Below are 17,622 nucleotides of genomic sequence, written 5' to 3' on the forward strand. Positions count from 1 at the left end.
TTGCGCCGTTGCGGGGATTGTTTTAAAAAAAAGTCATTATTTGTGAATTTGTTAGTTTTACATTTTGGTTTATTTTTCTGTTTAATTTTTAACTTAATTAATTTTCCTTTGATAATTTTAGGTGTTTATGAGTATTGACCAGATTATTGACTTACTTCCTGTAGACCCTGAGATAGAACGAACCTTTCGATAGCGAAGAAGACAAGCGAACCAGAGAAGGACTAAAGGAATGAATTTTGAGAATATGAATCAAGGAAACAAAGCAAACCTTGCCTAAAATCCTATCCTTATTGCTGACGATAGGGATAGAGCCTTAAGAGAAAATGTTGTGCCAGTATTTAACGATCTTAATTCGGGCATTAGGAGACCCAAAATCAAGGTACAACAATTCGAGCTAAAGCCAGTCATGTTCCAGATGCTTCAGACGGTGGGCCAATTCAGTGGAATGCCTACTGAAGATCCTCATCTTCACCTAAGACTATTTATGGAGGTGAGTGACTTTTTCAAATTAGCTGGAGTTCCCGAAGATGCATTACAATTGAAGTTGTTCCTGTACTCACTAAGGGACAGAGCTCGAGCCTGGTTGAATTCATTGCCACTAAACTCAATTTCTACATGTCAAGAGTTAGCCGAAAGATTCCTCATGAAATATTTCCCGCCAAGCAACAACGCTAAGTTGAGGAACGAGATCACTGCCTTCTAACAAATGGATGATGAGTCCTTGTATGAGGCATGGGAATGATACAAAGAACTATTACAAAAATGCCCTCACCATGGAATCCCATATTGCATCCAACTTGAGACATTTTATAATGGTCTCAATGCTCACACGAGGATGGTAGTGGACACTTCTGCTAATGGTGCTCTCCTTTTTAAGTCTTATAATGAGGCTTACGAGATCATCGAGAGGATCGCCAGTAACAATTATCAATGGCCAACCAACCAAGCCACGTTAGGAAGATGAGTCACTAGAATACATGAAGTGGACGCTCTCACTTCACTTGCATCTCAGGTATCTTCAATCTCTTCAATGCTTAAGAATCTTTCGCTACTGGGTCTAATAGTTTTGTAGCCCAACCACCTCACCAATTTGAGAGTATAGCCTGTGTTTATTGTGGGGAAGGACATTTGTTCGAAGAATGTCCATCGAACCCCGAATCCGTATATTACATGGGTACCCAGAACCAAAACCGAGGAAAGTAATGACTGCAATCCAAATTCTATAACCCATCGTGGCGAAACAACCCGAATTTTTCCTGGAGTAACCAAGGGGCTGTAACCAGTAACAACTATGCTCAACCTAGACCGACTCAGCTACTTAGCTTTTCTCAACAAGCTCTGAAACCAGTTCAGGCTGAATCATCCAATAGCTTAGAGAATTTATTAAAGGCATACATGGCGAAAAACGACGCCACTCCAAGGAATTTGGAGAATCAAGTGGGCTAGCTTGCTACTGAACTTAGGAACTGACCATAAGGTACTTTACCTAGTGATAAGGAGAATCCAAGAAAATCGGGGAAGGAATATTGCAAAGCGTTAACATTGAGGAGCGGAAAGACAATAGAGCCCAATACTATCGAAGCCGAAAAGGGGACAGCTGATGCTCAAGACTCAGAGGAAGTTCAACCGAGTGTTGAAATTCTCATTTCACAAGAACCAGAATTTGTAAAACCCGACAAGGTAATTCTAGAACCAGCTAATTTTGATCAACTAACAAATCCGTTAGATGTAGAATTGTCGCAGAAAATGAATCAACCAGTTTCAGTAAAGAAACCTCCACCACCCTACCCTCAAAGACTTCAGAAGCAGAAACAGGAAATTCAATTCAAGAAATTCCTAGACGTACTCAAGCAACTTCACATCAACATCCCATTGGTTGAAGCACTTGAACAAATGTCAAACTACGTCAAACTCATAAAGGATGTCCTATCCAAGAAACGAAGACTTGGAGAATTTGAGACGGTAGCTCTGACGAAGGAATGCAGCGTATATCTTCAAGACAAAATACCCCCAAAGCTGAAGGATCTTGGATGTTTTACCATACCTTGCAACATTGGATCAACATATTGTGGTAAGGCACTATGTGACTTGGGTGCAAGTATAAACTTGATGCCTATGTCAATGTTTAGAAAGTTGGGGATAGGTGAAGTTAGACATACTACGGTTACACTTTAACTAGCAGATCGATCCTTAGCACATCTAGAAGGAAAAATCAAGGATGTATTGGTACGTGTAGATAAATTTATCCTCCTTGCTAATTTTGTTATCCTAGACTTTAAAGCAAACAAAGAAGTGCCAATTATCCTAGGAAGACCGTTCTTAGCAACCGGAAGGACCCTTATTGATGTGCAGAAGGGCGAGCTTACGATGCGTGTTCAGGATGATCAGGTAACATTTAATGTTTTTAAGTCTATGCGATTTCCTGACACAATTGATGATTATTCTGCAGTATCTGATTTAGAGGATTTAATAGTGGAAAAGGAGCTCAACTATGTTGAGGATCCATTGGAACAAATTTTGACATCAGATCCTCCAAATGATGAAGAGGAGGATGAATACTTAGCTTTGTTAGAAGCTAATCAAAGGGGATTTAATTTGCAATCCTATGTTGAGTCTTTAGAGTTAGAGAAGAGGGAGTATACCCAACCAAAAGCGTCAATCGAGGAACCACCTAAATTAGAACTCAAGGTATTACCTTCACATTTAAAATAGTTTATTTAGGTAACGTTTCTACTCTGCCTATGATTGTTTCAGCAGAATTAACTACTGAGCAAGAAGAGAAACTCATCTCGGTGTTGAAACAATTCAAGAAGGCTACCGGATAGACCATAGTCGACATCCGCGGTATTAGTCCATCTGTATGCATGCACAAGATTATCTTGAAAGATGTCGAAAAAGGGACGATTGATGGACAATGAAGACTAAACCCCATCATGAAGGACGTGGTGAAAAAGGAGATTATCAAGTGGTTAGATGCGAGTATCATTTATCCCATCTCAGACAGTTCATAGTCTGGTCCAGTGCGTGCTAAAGAAGGGAGGTATCACAGTCGTAGAGAACGAGAATAACGAGTTAATACCAACTAGAACAGTTATAGGATGGAGGATTTTCATCGATTACCGGAAGCTAAACAAGGCGACTAGGAAAGATCACTTTCCTTTGCCGTTCTTGGATCATATGTTGGATAGACTCGCGGGCGAGACTATTACTATTTACTCGATGGACACTCAGGGTATAATCAGACTACAGTAGCACCGAAAGATCAGCATAAGACAACGTTTACCTGCCCGTACGGTACATTTGCATTTAGATGCATGCCATTTGGTTTATGTAATGCACCTGCTACATTTCAAAGATGTATGATGTCTATTTTTACTGACATGGTTGAGAAGTACTTGGAAGTTTTTATGGATGACTTATTAGTATTCGGAGATACTTGCGATGATTGCTTAGCCAATCTAGCTAAGGTACTAAGGCGATACGAAGAAACAAACCTAGTACTTAATTGGGAAAAGTGACATTTCATGGTGCGAGAAGGAATTGTTCTAGGGCATCAGATAACGAGACATGTGATCGAGGTAGATAAAGCAAAGGTAGATGTTATCGAGAAACTCCCACCTCCAACATCTATAAAGGGTGTTAGGAGCTTTTTGGGCCACGCGAGTTTTTATTGAAGATTTATCAAGGACTTTTCCAAAATTGCTAAACCCTTATGCAAACTATTAGAGAAGGACACGACGTTCAAGTTCGATGATGAATGCTTAAAAGCTTTCAAGGATTTGAAGAGTCGATTAGTTACGACACCCATAATCGTCACACCAGATTAGGATTTTCCTTTTGAATTAATGTGTGACGCAAGCAACTTCGCGATAGGAGCTGTCATGGGCCAACGAAGGAACAAAGTTTTCCATTCCATCTACTATGCAAGCCAAACTCTTACAGGAGCTCAACTGAACTATACGGTAACAGAGAAAAAGTTACTTGATATTGTATTTGCTTTTGACAAATTTCGATCTTATCTTGTAGGTACCAAAGTAACTGTTTATACGGACCCCTCGACAATTAAGTACTTACTTGCCAAGAAAGATGCTAAGCCGAGACTGATCGATGGGTGCTTCTACTTCAAGAGTTTGATCTAGAAATTCAAGATTAAAAGGGAGTAGAAAACCAAGTTGTAACACCCCTAACCTATATCCATCACCGGACTAAGGTTACGGGGTATTACCGGACATATTGGAACATTTCGTAATCACCTTACAATCAAAAGTCAAACATAAGCATAAAGTCCATTTCTTAGGTCAATGAGACCTTAAACATACATTAGGAAGAGGTCAGAACTAAACCGAACCTATTCAGAATTTTTAGAACTTAACCAATTCTTTCAAACTACTCAAGCCACACACCCGTGCGACTAGGCCGTGTGTCACACACGGGCACTAGACACACACAGGCACTAGACACGCCCATGTGAACAAGCCGTGCCAAAACTAAGTCCTATACTGACTTTTTCACACTGCCAATAGGCACGCCCGTGTACTATGGCCGTGTGATACTTAGCTAGCTACTAACTTATGCCCATGGCCATATAACACACCCGTGTGTCAAAGCCGTGTGATTTTTAAGAGGTTACTGCCAAACAAACACGGCCACAAAACACGCCCGTGGCCTTTGACCGTGTGGCACAATGCAGGCTTGGATTAAGCCAGCTTGCCACCCCTTTATGGGTCAACCTACAACAAGGAAACAAACATACATGTACAACCCAATCAACCATTCTTTATGATAAAACATACATCATTCATGCCATAGTTGCAAATTAACATCACATATCATAAGCCTTTCTCAACCATAAGTTCAAACACAAATTAGCCAAATCACATGACTAAATATATATACATAACAAAACATATTTCACAACTACTAGCCTATACATGCCATACTTCAAATATTTACATTTTAAAAAGTACCAAAATGAGATCGATAGTGTGATGATGATCCTCGACTATCCCTGATCCTTCAATAGCTACGATAACTGTAAAATAAACAGTAATCACACAGAGTGAGCTTTCAAAAGCTTAGTAAGCTCTACTCAAAACATTTATAGTATATGAACATAAAATGATAACCTATGAGTATTTGAACAATTTCAATCCATATAACTATATCAACTCAATGAGATTCATATACATAACATCATCTACCACTTAGGCATTATACATACCTGAAGCTTCCAGTACTTATTCACTTTTGTACTTTCCTCATGTCGAACGTTATAAGACTTTCCATAAGTTATTCGTATTTTATACATCAGCACACTTAGTGCTATAAGGTTAGCCAAAGCTAAATATTTCCGTACACTTAGTGCCATCTCAAATAACTGACTAAGTTGGTATCGTACACTTAGTGCCTCAAATAGCCGAAGCTAGTTAAATCGCACACTTAGTGCCCAAGCTAGTTTAAATCGCACACTTAGTGCCAAAACTTTCGTTTCATCACCATATTATCCAATTCAATTATATACAACCTATGTATAATAAAGATATCAAAACATGCTTAACATCATATTTTAAGTACGAACTTACCTCGTACTCAAAATTTGTCGACTCGGACTATCTACTCGATAACCTTCGACTTTCCTCGATCTAAGTCCGAATTCCTCCTTTCTTGATCTATAGGTTTTCAAAATTAACCCTTTTATTCACCAATTAATACAATTCCATCTATAAACACATATTTAGGGAATTTTACAATTTAGCCCTCATATTTTCACATTTTAACACTTTAGTCCCTAATTCACAAAATCACAAAATACACATAATTTGCATATACTTATGCTTGGCCGAATTCTTCTAGTACTCATACTAGTCTACAAATTTCATTTATTTCACATTTTAGTCCCTCAAAATAATATTTTCACAAATTAGCCCAATTTACTCAAATTCAACTAAAATCCAAAGACAAAACATGTAAACTCAACATCAAGCTTTCATATTTCACCATTTAACAACACAAAACTCATGAATTCATCCATGACACATTTTCAAATCATCAAAAAAATCAAAAATGAGGCATGGGCTTTATAGTACACTTAGCAACGATTTCAAAAACGTAGAAATGATAAAAAATCGAAGTAAAAACGTACCCAAATTAAGCTTCCAATGTGTTGAAACCTAAAAGCCTTTATTCTTTCTTTTTTTCTTCAATTTCGGTGGATGAACACATATATGACATGATTTTCTAATTTATTTTCATATATATTACTTTAATAAACATTTTCCCATTTTGCCCTTTTATAAACAATTATAAATTCACCGAACACATGCCCTTAGAAGTCCATTCAAACTTCCAATGGTCAAATAACCACATAAGGACCTTCACTCTAGAAGGCCAACTCAAATAAGCATTTAAACATCTAGCACACAACTTTTATATTTTATGCGATTAGGTCCTTTTTACAAATTAAGAACACAAATAGTTAAATTTTCACACGAGACTTTCACACATGTCAATTCACTTACCAAATACACAGAAATTAATATTAAAATATTTTTTTAACTCGAATTTATGGTTAAAAAACCACTATTTCACCTAGGGTCAAAACCAAGCTGTTACACAAGTAGCAGATCACTTGTCCAGATTGGAGCCGCAAGAAGGGAATTCTCCTATTATACCAATTCAGGAAATGTTTCCAGATGAACACATACTGAAGGTAAGTCATGTCCATAGTACCCCTTGGTTTGCTGATATTACTAACTATTTAGCTTGTGGTTTGATTCCAATTGATAAGACTTATCAACAAAGGAGAAAGTTTCTTCACGATGTGAAGTACTATTTCTGGAAAGAGCCATATTTGTTTAAAACTTGTGCAGATCAAATGATTAGGAGATGCGTGGTAGAAGATGAAGTACAAAAGATTTTATACCATTGTCACTTAGCTCCGAGTGGGGGACACTTCGGAGGTACTCGTACGACGACCAAATTATTGCAAGCCGGATTCTTTTGGCCAACACTATTCAAGGATGCATGTGCGTAAGTAAAGAGTTGTGACCGATGTCAAGGGTCGAAAATGTCACCAACAGAAATGGGATACCTCGAACAAACATCATTGAGGTGGAATTGTTCGATGTATGGGGTATTGACTTTCTTGGTCCTTTCCCTCCGTCTTTTGGTCACAAGTATATATTGGTAGCAGTAGACTATGTGTCCAAGTGGGTCGAGGCTGAAGCTTATCTGACAAATGATGCTAGGGTTGTAATTAAGTTCTTACAGAAACACGTGTTTACAAGGTTTGGAACCCCAATAGCCATCATTAGCGATGAAGGGTCCCACTTCGTGAACAAGTAGTTAAGATGGTTATTAGACAAGCACGGGGTGAAACACAAGGTTGCAACAGCTTACCATCCACAGATGAATGGGCAAGCTGAACTGGCAAATAAGGAAATCAAAGGCATACTTGAGAAGGTAGTTTGCCCAAACCGATGAGATTGGTCTAAAAGGCTGGACGATGCTTTATGGGCTTACTATTCAGCATGCAAGACGCCTTTAGGGATGTCACCCTGCAGGTTGGGGACTTTGGAAAAGCATGTTATCTACCCTTAGAGTTAGAGCACAAGGCTTACTGGGCTCTTCGACAACTCAACTTAGATCCTAAGCTTGCTAAAGAGAAGCAGATGCTCCAACTCAATGAGCTAAAGGAACTCCGGCTATTCTCCTACGAAAATTCCAAATTACTCAAGGAGAAACTTAAGAAATACCATGACAAGCACATTCGAGTTCGAGAATTTGAAGCAGGTCAGCGAGTTTTGTTATTTAATTCCAGACTAAAGTTCTTTCCAGGTAAGCTAAAATCACGTTGGTCCAGTCCATTTCCTATTCATCCCGTCTATCCATACGGAGTTGTCGAGCTCCAAGGTAAGGGAGGTAATTTTCAAGTTAACGCTCAGCACTTGAAACACTATTGGGGAGATAAGTTTAAACGGGATGAAATTTCGTTCATTTTATCGGATGTTTAAAATTTTCTTATTTTCCTTTTTAATAAATGATTTAGGGTATATTTTTAGGATTAGCATGTTTAAATAAATTCTATCTAGGAGATTGGAGCTTAAGCGGGACCGTTTGTAACCCCTCCAATCTTTCTTGGGAATTTCCTAAAATTATTCTCTAAATAGAAATTTCAATTTTTGATTTTTCAAATAAAAGGGTGAATTTTGATCCAAGTCTTAAATTGCAACTCAATTCCAAATTTTCATTAAGTCTAGGACTTAATTGAATCATTTTTAAAATCTGGTTGCTCTTTTCGTAAATAATAAAAACTAGATGCCTCTTTTTGTAAATATTTTCAAAAAGCTTCTAGAATAAATGTTTTTAGTTTAAAAAAATGATAATTATTAATATGTAATTATATCTGTTATAATATATATTAATTATTATCAATTTTAGGATTTTTGATAAGTTTTTAATGATAATAAGAAGATAATCTTTAATATATAATTATATCTATTATAATTTATATATTAATCTTTATCAATTAGCATAGAATTAGGATTAATTTTTCATATCTTATCTTTGCTTAAATAAATAGCAGTTAATAATTTAATAAGCATATATCTAATTATTAATTGTTGTTATCTTTGCATAGGATTTGAACTTAGAATTTTTTAAATTGTTTTAAGAATTCTACTCTAGTTCCTATTTTTCCCTCTATAAATACCATACATCTTCTCATTCATCTAACACTCAAAACTCAAAGCACTAAAACACCAAAGTGCCGAAGCCCCTAGCCACAGTAGTACCCAACAGTCGGCCAGCACAAGCCCATCTAGCGCACACTACGCGCGTATTGCCTCGTGCTGCTTCAGCCTTAGCTTGTACCAGGCCTTTATCCCGCGCGCCCTGCATGCGACCAAGTGCTACCTGCTGTCGAACGTCCGTGTCACTACTTGCTTCCAGCCCTGCTACGCATCACTGCTCCCATACGCACCACTCCTGTATGCCCTAGCTACTTGTGCGGCATTCTTTATTCATCCACCCTAAGCCAACAAACCCTTCAACCCTCCTTATAGATTCCCATATTTTCCTTCATTTTTATTATTATTTCCTAGAGTTCTTGTATTTTTACAAAAAAAAAGGTTAAACATGCCTCGCAAGAGAACTCGTGCTTCTGCTCAAATTGATGAAACACAAAACAAGTTCCACTGTGAAGAAGCCAGAGTTAGATACAAAAGTATCTTAAAAAATCAACAGATGCATCCAGAAAAAGGCTTTACATTAAAGGAAAGCAACTATAGAGACTTTATGGCAAGTATTCGTCAAGTTGCTGAAACCCTCAATTGGGAGCTGTTTTGTGAAAATAGACCTAGTGTGAATGAGGAGCTAGTTCGTGAGTTCTATGCAAATTTAACTTCAAGCAAGATGACAGAAGTCCCAGTTCACAGAATCAAGGTACTGATAAATTCAAATGCTATTAATGAGTTCTTTGAATTACCAGATTTCGAAAATGACGAATATTCCACATTGATAAGCAATATCAACCTGAAAATTTGCAAGAAATTCTCAAGGAACTGACAGTTTAGGGTTCTGCATGGACTGTGTCAAAATCAGGAATCCACACTTGTTGAAGATAATATTTGACGCTACTCGTGAAGGTATGGTTTTACTTCATCCGATTCAACCTTATGCCTAGCTCACATGGGACTACAATCTCATTAGAGTGAATGGTCTTATTGTACTGGATCCTAACTGGAAAGACCATTGATGTGGGGAAGATCTTCTTGAGACAGATACGGAATTGTGTAATTAAACGCTCTGGCCCTGCTCACTTCCCCTTTACAATAACAATTTTATGCTTGAAAGATGAAATTATTGCGAATGTAAGGAAGACGGGGTATAGCCAAGGCACAATCATGGATTGGGACCTTTACCGAGTAGCTAGAGACTCAGTTCTACAGAAGCGAGTTGAAGTAAGTGAGGATTCGGAGGACCCTGATGAAGAAGAAGATCCCACGATGCAATCATTTGAAGTCCTTGATAAAGTAGAATCAGTGGAGCCAGAAGCTAAACCTGATACTGAAACTTCAATGTTTAGAGCTCAACTGCCTAGCCCAGACCTTCGAGATGAGCTATCAAAATTGATGGACTAAATGCAACATATGCAATGGTAGCAACAAGCCTACTAGAGATACTCAAAAATAAGGGATGACTCGATGAGAAGTACTTTTAAGAAAATATACAATGACCCGTTTATTTTTGCGCCTGAGTTTCCAGATTTCATATTTGAACCATGGAATCCATTATCAAAGAAGGAGCGAAGCAATTCATGTAAAGGCGATAGTGGTGGAGCAAAAGATGAGTCAAATTCGGAAGGGTCTACAAATAAATAAAGGGGGGATCTTGACTTTACTTTATTTTTGTTCTTAGACTATTTTTAGGATTAATTTTAATTAGGAATCTTTTATCTTTTGCATAATAAAACAAGAGAGGAAAATCACTAATAAAATGTGAGCAAGTCACAAAGTATAAAGTGTGGTAATAGATATATACATGTCTAGGATTGGATTTAGAAAGAGCTTGATACTTAAGCAGTCAAATTGACTCACCTCCTCATTTCTAAAATCCTACCTGGTGTATAGCATCTGTTCACTTTAAACAATCAGGACATTGTTCATTTTAAGTTGGGGGGACTGAAAATTTGGATTATTTTCACTCAGAATAATTTTTTTCTTTTAATTATGATTAGGATATATTTTGTTCAAAAATTTGAATTTTGTTAAGTATGCTCAATTTGAGTATGAATAAATTTCTATTATTTCAATAAATTATTATGTTAGGTTAACAATGACATGAATGTATTTTTAATAAAGCATGCAAATTTGTACCATAAAATTTTTAGTTCTTTAGGAATGTTAGGTATGCATGAAAGTTTAAGTCTTTATAATTGTCTTAGAAGTTTCTTGAGGCGAAATCCTAGGGAGAATGGAACGTTGTAAATGATTTAGAAAACTATTGTTTGGACCGATTGAGCCTTTTAAGCGCACCATGGTAAAATTTTATCCTTTGAAACCCAACTTTGAGACTATATGACCTAATTTTATTTCAACCCCTGCAATAATTAGCCATTACTTTTCGCTTAATGATCTTAAAATTGTCCCAAACACTAGACTTAGTAATATTCAAATGTACTTCAAAAATAAGTTTGGGGGAGTTGAAAAGAAGTATCAATTGCTCGAGAATTGCAGTACACAAAGTAAGTGCTCTTGATTAAAAAAAATAAAAAAAAGAGAGCACATGCATTTGAAAGAGATGTACAAAAGAGCATATGAAAGTCAAGTTGGTGTATCGAAGGTAAAAACTCCGAAGGTTCGATTGACGCTGAGTCTAGGGTTTTTTTAAACCAAAATTTATCCATCTTGGACCTATTTTTAGCCTAGCCACGTTACAACCTTGATAAAAACCTATTGATTCAAAGTCCTCATGCAACCTACATTAGTGGAGAGAAATTGCTACGATCAACATATGAAGACATAAGTTAAGCTTAGTGATTGCAGCTTAGTCTTGAATAAAGGAATAAAAATCAAATTGGTAAGGGTTAACATGTCTTTATTACAAAAGCGTTTAGTCTATATTTTTCTATTATAATAAGTTGTTGAACTTAATTTGAACAATATACATACTTAAGTAGCATAACTATCAGATTTCTTGTCTTTGAGCATAAGTATTTTAAATTCATAATTTTGGGGAAAATGTTGTTCTGAAGGAGTTTTTCAAAGGTGTTTCCAAGAGATTGTTTTCAAAATTTGTTCATTACTCGGGATGAGCAATGAATTAAGTTTGGGGGTGTTGAAACACAAAAAATTATATACTTTTTCATACCCATTTTTACTTAAATTCATGCAAATTCGGTTAAATTCTTGTCGAAAAATAATTAAATATTATAAAATAATTAAATTGTGTTAAAAATATAAACATAGTGAATTTAGTTAATTTTATACTTAATTTTGATTAATTTTGACTATTTTCGATAGATTCGCGCAAAGGGCGAAAATTGGCTCGGCTGACACTATTGAAAGCACAAAACCGAGAAGCAATTTCAAGTTTTGAGGCACATTAATTTCCAGCCTAAGACGGTCCAAAAATGTGTTTTAATTCATAATTTAACTAATTTTAACTTATTCCTCATTTAATTTGGGTTAAATAAATTATTTTTAATTAGTTATGGAGAAAGGGTCTAGTTGAAAGGAACTGGTTGAACCATATTAAGTGAACCGAACCAGACACTAATTGGGCAGCACAGAACCGTCCATATGCTGACCCAAATCAGCATTTTAGCTGATTAAATTAGCTTGCAAAAAGGCCCTTGAGGAACTATCAAAATGCATTCAAACCCCTCCTTTAATTGTGGCTTTATGAAACTGCCCCAAGCTTAAAGTAGCAAAGTTGAAACTCTCAACTTTTCCATGTGTGTGGCCGGCTAAGGGAGGTCTCTTAGGCTGATTATTTTTTCTATTTTTATCTGTCATATTCAGCTATAAAAGCCACCCCTTTTTGATCATTCAAAGCATCCCTCATCCATCCCTCATTCCACAACATTCTCTCATTCCCTCTCTCACTTTTCTTTCATTTTTCCATCCCATTTCCCTCTTGTTCAAGTACCGATTTCTTCTCTTGGGAAAGAGGCTCTCATCAGCCATTTTGGAGCTGCAATTAAATGTTCATAAGCCACCTTGATAGCTGAGGGCAACGAAGAACAAAGAACGGAGGAACTAGTCAAGCCACGGAGTAACACCGTATTTGCTTCTAGTTCCCTATCTCTTTAATTTTTGTTGTTGTTTTGACAAACACGTTTATAAATATTTATGCTATTGAAATGGTTATTTTAATCAATTTAGCTTAAACTTAAGTTTGTGTTGGGTTGATTATATTCTGCCTGCTTGAATTGTTAAAATGATGTTTATGCTGTTATAGGCCTCGGTAAATTGCTTGGTTAAGTAAAATCATGCCTAAGTTAAAAATAATTATTTAACTTAAAAATAATTGCGTTACAACTATGAGGTAGCTAATGAATTAATTATTTAAATGGATTGCAATTGTAATTAATTGACACAATACTTAATCAATGCATGATTATTCTTTAAGGTAGCTGAAGGTTAAATTAGCAATGTATCTAGTGATATTATTGCCTTGCATAACTTGCAAGATTATTGTGATTAAAGTATTTCAAGGTAGGGATGCCTTGTTACCTCACATAGTCTTTTATATGCTGATTAGATTTAATTAATTGTTTGAATTGACATAGGGATATGCAAGAGATTAGTTCAGTTTAATGAGTATGTATGTGCAATAACATGTTTGTTTACTAGAATCTGTTTAGTCGGTTGAATTGACATAGGAATATGTCAAGAGATAGATGGATTTTTGTATGTGAGTTTGTTCATAAGTTAGCAAATTATCAGGTTGCTGTGAATTTATTCGTAACAGTGTAAACATGAGTTTAATAATTCTGAGTTCAAGAATTATAATTAATCCAACACTAAAATGTTACCTTGATTAAATCTTATTTGAAATCGTTCATTAGAACTCCTTTGTTTTATTTTTAATTATTTACTTAGTTTTTTTAAATAGTTTTTTACCATCTTTTAAAACCAAATTATTTTTACCTCACCAAAGTGTTTTACAATTAATTTCATAAATAATTCTTTTTACAGTCTCTGTGAGTACGATAACTCGACATTTACTTGTCATTTTATTACTTATTGTGATTGTGTACACTTGCACATTTTCGTCGTTCCATGGATACGGGTGTGTGAAACCCACACGGCCAACCCACACAAGCGTGTGACTCTCCAAAGTGTGAAAATTTTGCTAAGCATTACAAAAGTTTCATATGATTACGGTTTGGTCCCGAACCACCCCGAATGTATGTCTTGGGCCCCGTAGGCCCATGTAAGGGATGTTAAGCATATGTATTAAAGTTTTTGTTAATTTAGATGAAATTTTACGGCTCGATTTCTACATGATTTTTGTGTTTAAGTCCGTTAATGCCTCGTACCTTGTGCCAGCAAAGGACACGGGTAAGGGGTGTTATAGCAAGGCTTCCCATGGATGAGCTTGAAAGGTAACGATGTTGCTCTAGCGAGCCAGTAGATATCATTCCATGATGCTACCTAACTCCCCTAAATTCCAATTTCAAACCACTCATTCTTTCAATACGCTAATTATTTCTATCTCCATCTACCCTTTCAAGGTGAATTCCTCTATACTTCATGTTAGAGTATATCCAAAGACCAATCATGAGATGATTGTAATCATACACTTGTTTTACCTTGTTTGTTAATATAAGATATTTCCATTGTTATCTTAGTTTCTTTTTCCATGTGTATAAAAAAATGATCAATAATAAAGTCCTAAGAATAATCATATTATTTTTAGAAGGTCTTTAGTCAAGTTTTATTGTGGGCTTAGACAATAACAATGCATTGAGGCTAATGTGTAGTTGATTGATGACAAAGTATTGTCATTGACATAGGGATGCCAAAATAAATACATGAGTAAGTGTTAGAGAACAACATAGTGGATTGACCTACCATGAGTATGTTTCTTGGATTATTATGTAATAGTCACTGATCTGTCGGAATTCGGTGTAGCAGATTAAACAAGTTTTTGCATTTAAGGAGCTTAAATACAAGCATTTTCATTATGTTCTAGTTAAGTTTTCATAGTTTTATTTATATTCAATAAAATGTGCAAATTGAGTCTTTTATTGACCTTAGGGGCCAAAAGAGGCCTAAAGGTGAGCTAATGTACTTTGTGAGTTTGTAGGAGACCATTAGAAAGCGCACTAAATAAATATTGGTCGCTATGTCACAACATAAGGAACAAAATGAAAAAAACTCTAGTCTGCCTTCAATGTCGCGACACAGACTGAGGGTGTCATGATATACCCATGAAGATGGTTGTAGAGGAGCATACTAGTTGCTATGTCATGAAACAGGTCCTAGTGTATCATGACATCAACTCTATGACGGAAGCTAAACACAAAGTAATGGCATTTTTGTCTGCACAATTAAACTTTAAAGCTCGAGAACATCAACTAACCTAGGGTTATGGATGATGGCCACCTGAAGGCTATAAATAGGCTCATTTGTAACTTGTTATAGACATCATTTCTTTAGCTTAGATTCTCTGTGTAAAATTTAGTTAAGTATTTCCTTTCATTCTTAGGTTTTAGTTTTATTTAGTTGTTCTTATCGATTTTAAGAGATCTGAATTGTGGAATCATTCAACTCTATTGCTTGGAGGTTAATCTCAATACGATCAGGCTCTTTTCTTCACTCTATCTTGTCCATTTAATAAACATACTTTCTCTTTACATCGATTATATATTGTTTATGAACGCCATGAGGAACTAATCCTTCTCTGCTAGATTAGTGACTCGAGGTAAAATTTGTTAACTATTTTGTAGGGTTACTTAATGGATCAGCTGTTTGGGAAAGGGAGAATGTGAAACAAACCCTAGGCTTGACAACCCTTGGAAGTCATCAAGGTGGGAATTAACCTAAAATTGGTATTTCCCATCCATGAACACCTTAACCCCAAATCAATCTGGACTGTGAGGTCAGAAGATAAGTAGTTCTTGTTGACTCGTTATGTTAGTGGAAGATCGGATGATCCTACTAGGGTAGTGACTAGTTGATTGAAGAGGAAACCCGAAACAACAGTTGGTGGTACCGAAGTGAGCTAATCACCCATAAGTAGATTTGATTTATTCTTACTTTTTAATCTCCTAAATTTTATCTTTTATGTTATTTTATCTTTATTACTTTTACTATAAAAACCTCAAAAATCCTTTTATATTCTTCGTACTATAAGTAAATTAAAAGTACTAATTAGATGTTTCGATGTTTAGGCTTATATTGATGTAGTACTTACCTCCCTTGGGTATGATCCTCAGAGTACTCACCTACTTCATTATAAAACTACATTACAGCTTGACCCGTATACTTGCGTATATTGCATTGTCTTTCTATATTTGTATTGTAGTATTCACACTCTGGATGTTAGTACTTATGAAGATGGTCAAATTGTTGGTGCCGTTGCCAAAAAGGCAACATGAATAGGTTTAAATATTTATTTTTGCACTTAATTAGAAGAACTAAAAAAATTTTGAGTTATAGATACGATTCACACATAGGTTATTAACAATATGCAGGTCCTGGGAACATTATTTGATGTAAATTGGCTAAGGTCTAGCATTTCCCGACCTATTATTCATAGTTCACATTTTGAATTAAGTTCGACTCTACTAACATGGATCTCAAATAATGTCAGGTTCACCAGTCACATTAATGAAGATCCCATCGCATTCTTGAGGAAATTTGACCTTATATGTAGCACTGTTAGTTATGCAAGAATTCCGGATGAGACTATAAAGTTATTATTGATTCCATTTGTGTTAGATGGAAAGGAAAAAATGTGGCTAGAAGCACTTCCTCTAGACACTATCATGACATGGAATGATTTTGTGCAGTTATTCCTTCGTTGGGTGTTGCCTATGACTAATGTACTAAGTAGTTACACGCAGTTATTTTATTTCTAGTAGGGAATCACTGAAACTTTGGGTCAAGTGCAGAAAAGGTTCAAGGTAATCCTTAGGTCTATATTAGGTAGAGGAATACATTTTGCAGTTTAAATACAATATTTTTACTTTTGGTTGGATAGTTAAAATAGACAAAAAATTGATATCATGATGGGGGGAAGTATTTGGACGAAAACTCAAGATGAAGTAATAGAAATATGGGAAAGATACAACAACAATAAATCAACTTGGGAAGAATATCCTGAAATACAAAATCAAGAACTGGAATTTATAGGACATAGAGAGCAAGAATGTAATCAACTGAAGCTCAATGCAAAATAATCAACGGGTTACGAAATAGAAGAGGATGGGGTTAGGGCAGAATAGAAGAATCATCACATGGTAAATCAATTGGACTAGCGGAGACAAAGTAAGGAATAGTTGGAGCAAATTATCCCAAACTCAGTGAAGATGGTACTGCCCATTGTGAAACCCCCAGAATTAAAAATAAAGCTATTACCTAATTATTTAAAGTATGGATATCTGGGTAAACAAAATACTTTACCAGTATTTATTGTTTCAAGTTTAGACACAAAACAAGAAGAAGCCTTATTAAATGTCCTAAAATGCAAAAAAAATGTAGGATGGACAATTGTTGATATTAATGGAATCAATCATGCGTTTTGCCAACACAAGATCGGATTAGAGGAAGGAAAAAGACCTGTGGTAGATGTTCAGCATAGACTTAATCCAGCCATAAAGGAGGTGGTCAAAAAGGAATTGCTTAAATGGCTAGATGTAAAAATTGTTTACACTATTTCTGATAGTGAATGGGTTTGCCCAACCTAGTGTGTTTTGAAGAAGAGAGGTCTAATTATAGTCGAGAATGATAACAATGAGTTAATTCCCATTCAAATAGTTACAGGTTGGAGAGTATGCATTAATTATCAGAAATTGAATGACGTAATGAAAAAAGACCATTTTTCGTTGCCCTTTATCGACCAAATGTTTGATCGGTTAGTAGGAAAGGACTATTATTGCTTCCTTCATGG

At 35.8% G+C, this 17,622-nt stretch overlaps 1 non-coding gene and 1 pseudogene across 1 annotated transcript; one reads left to right on the plus strand and one right to left on the minus strand.

Annotated features, from left to right (window-relative positions):
* Positions 1 to 673: 673 nt before the first annotated feature.
* Positions 674 to 780, minus strand: LOC121205420 (small nucleolar RNA R71). The gene has a single exon (XR_005900498.1). It is a non-coding gene; the product is annotated as a small nucleolar RNA R71 (small nucleolar RNA).
* Positions 781 to 1,395: 615 nt separating this feature from the next.
* On the plus strand, positions 1,396 to 9,564 carry LOC121205026 (uncharacterized; annotated as a pseudogene).
* Positions 9,565 to 17,622: the final 8,058 nt, after the last annotated feature.

Source organism: Gossypium hirsutum, chromosome A08 (assembly GCF_007990345.1).
Source record: "Gossypium hirsutum isolate 1008001.06 chromosome A08, Gossypium_hirsutum_v2.1, whole genome shotgun sequence".
Classification (NCBI taxonomy): domain Eukaryota; kingdom Viridiplantae; phylum Streptophyta; class Magnoliopsida; order Malvales; family Malvaceae; genus Gossypium; species Gossypium hirsutum.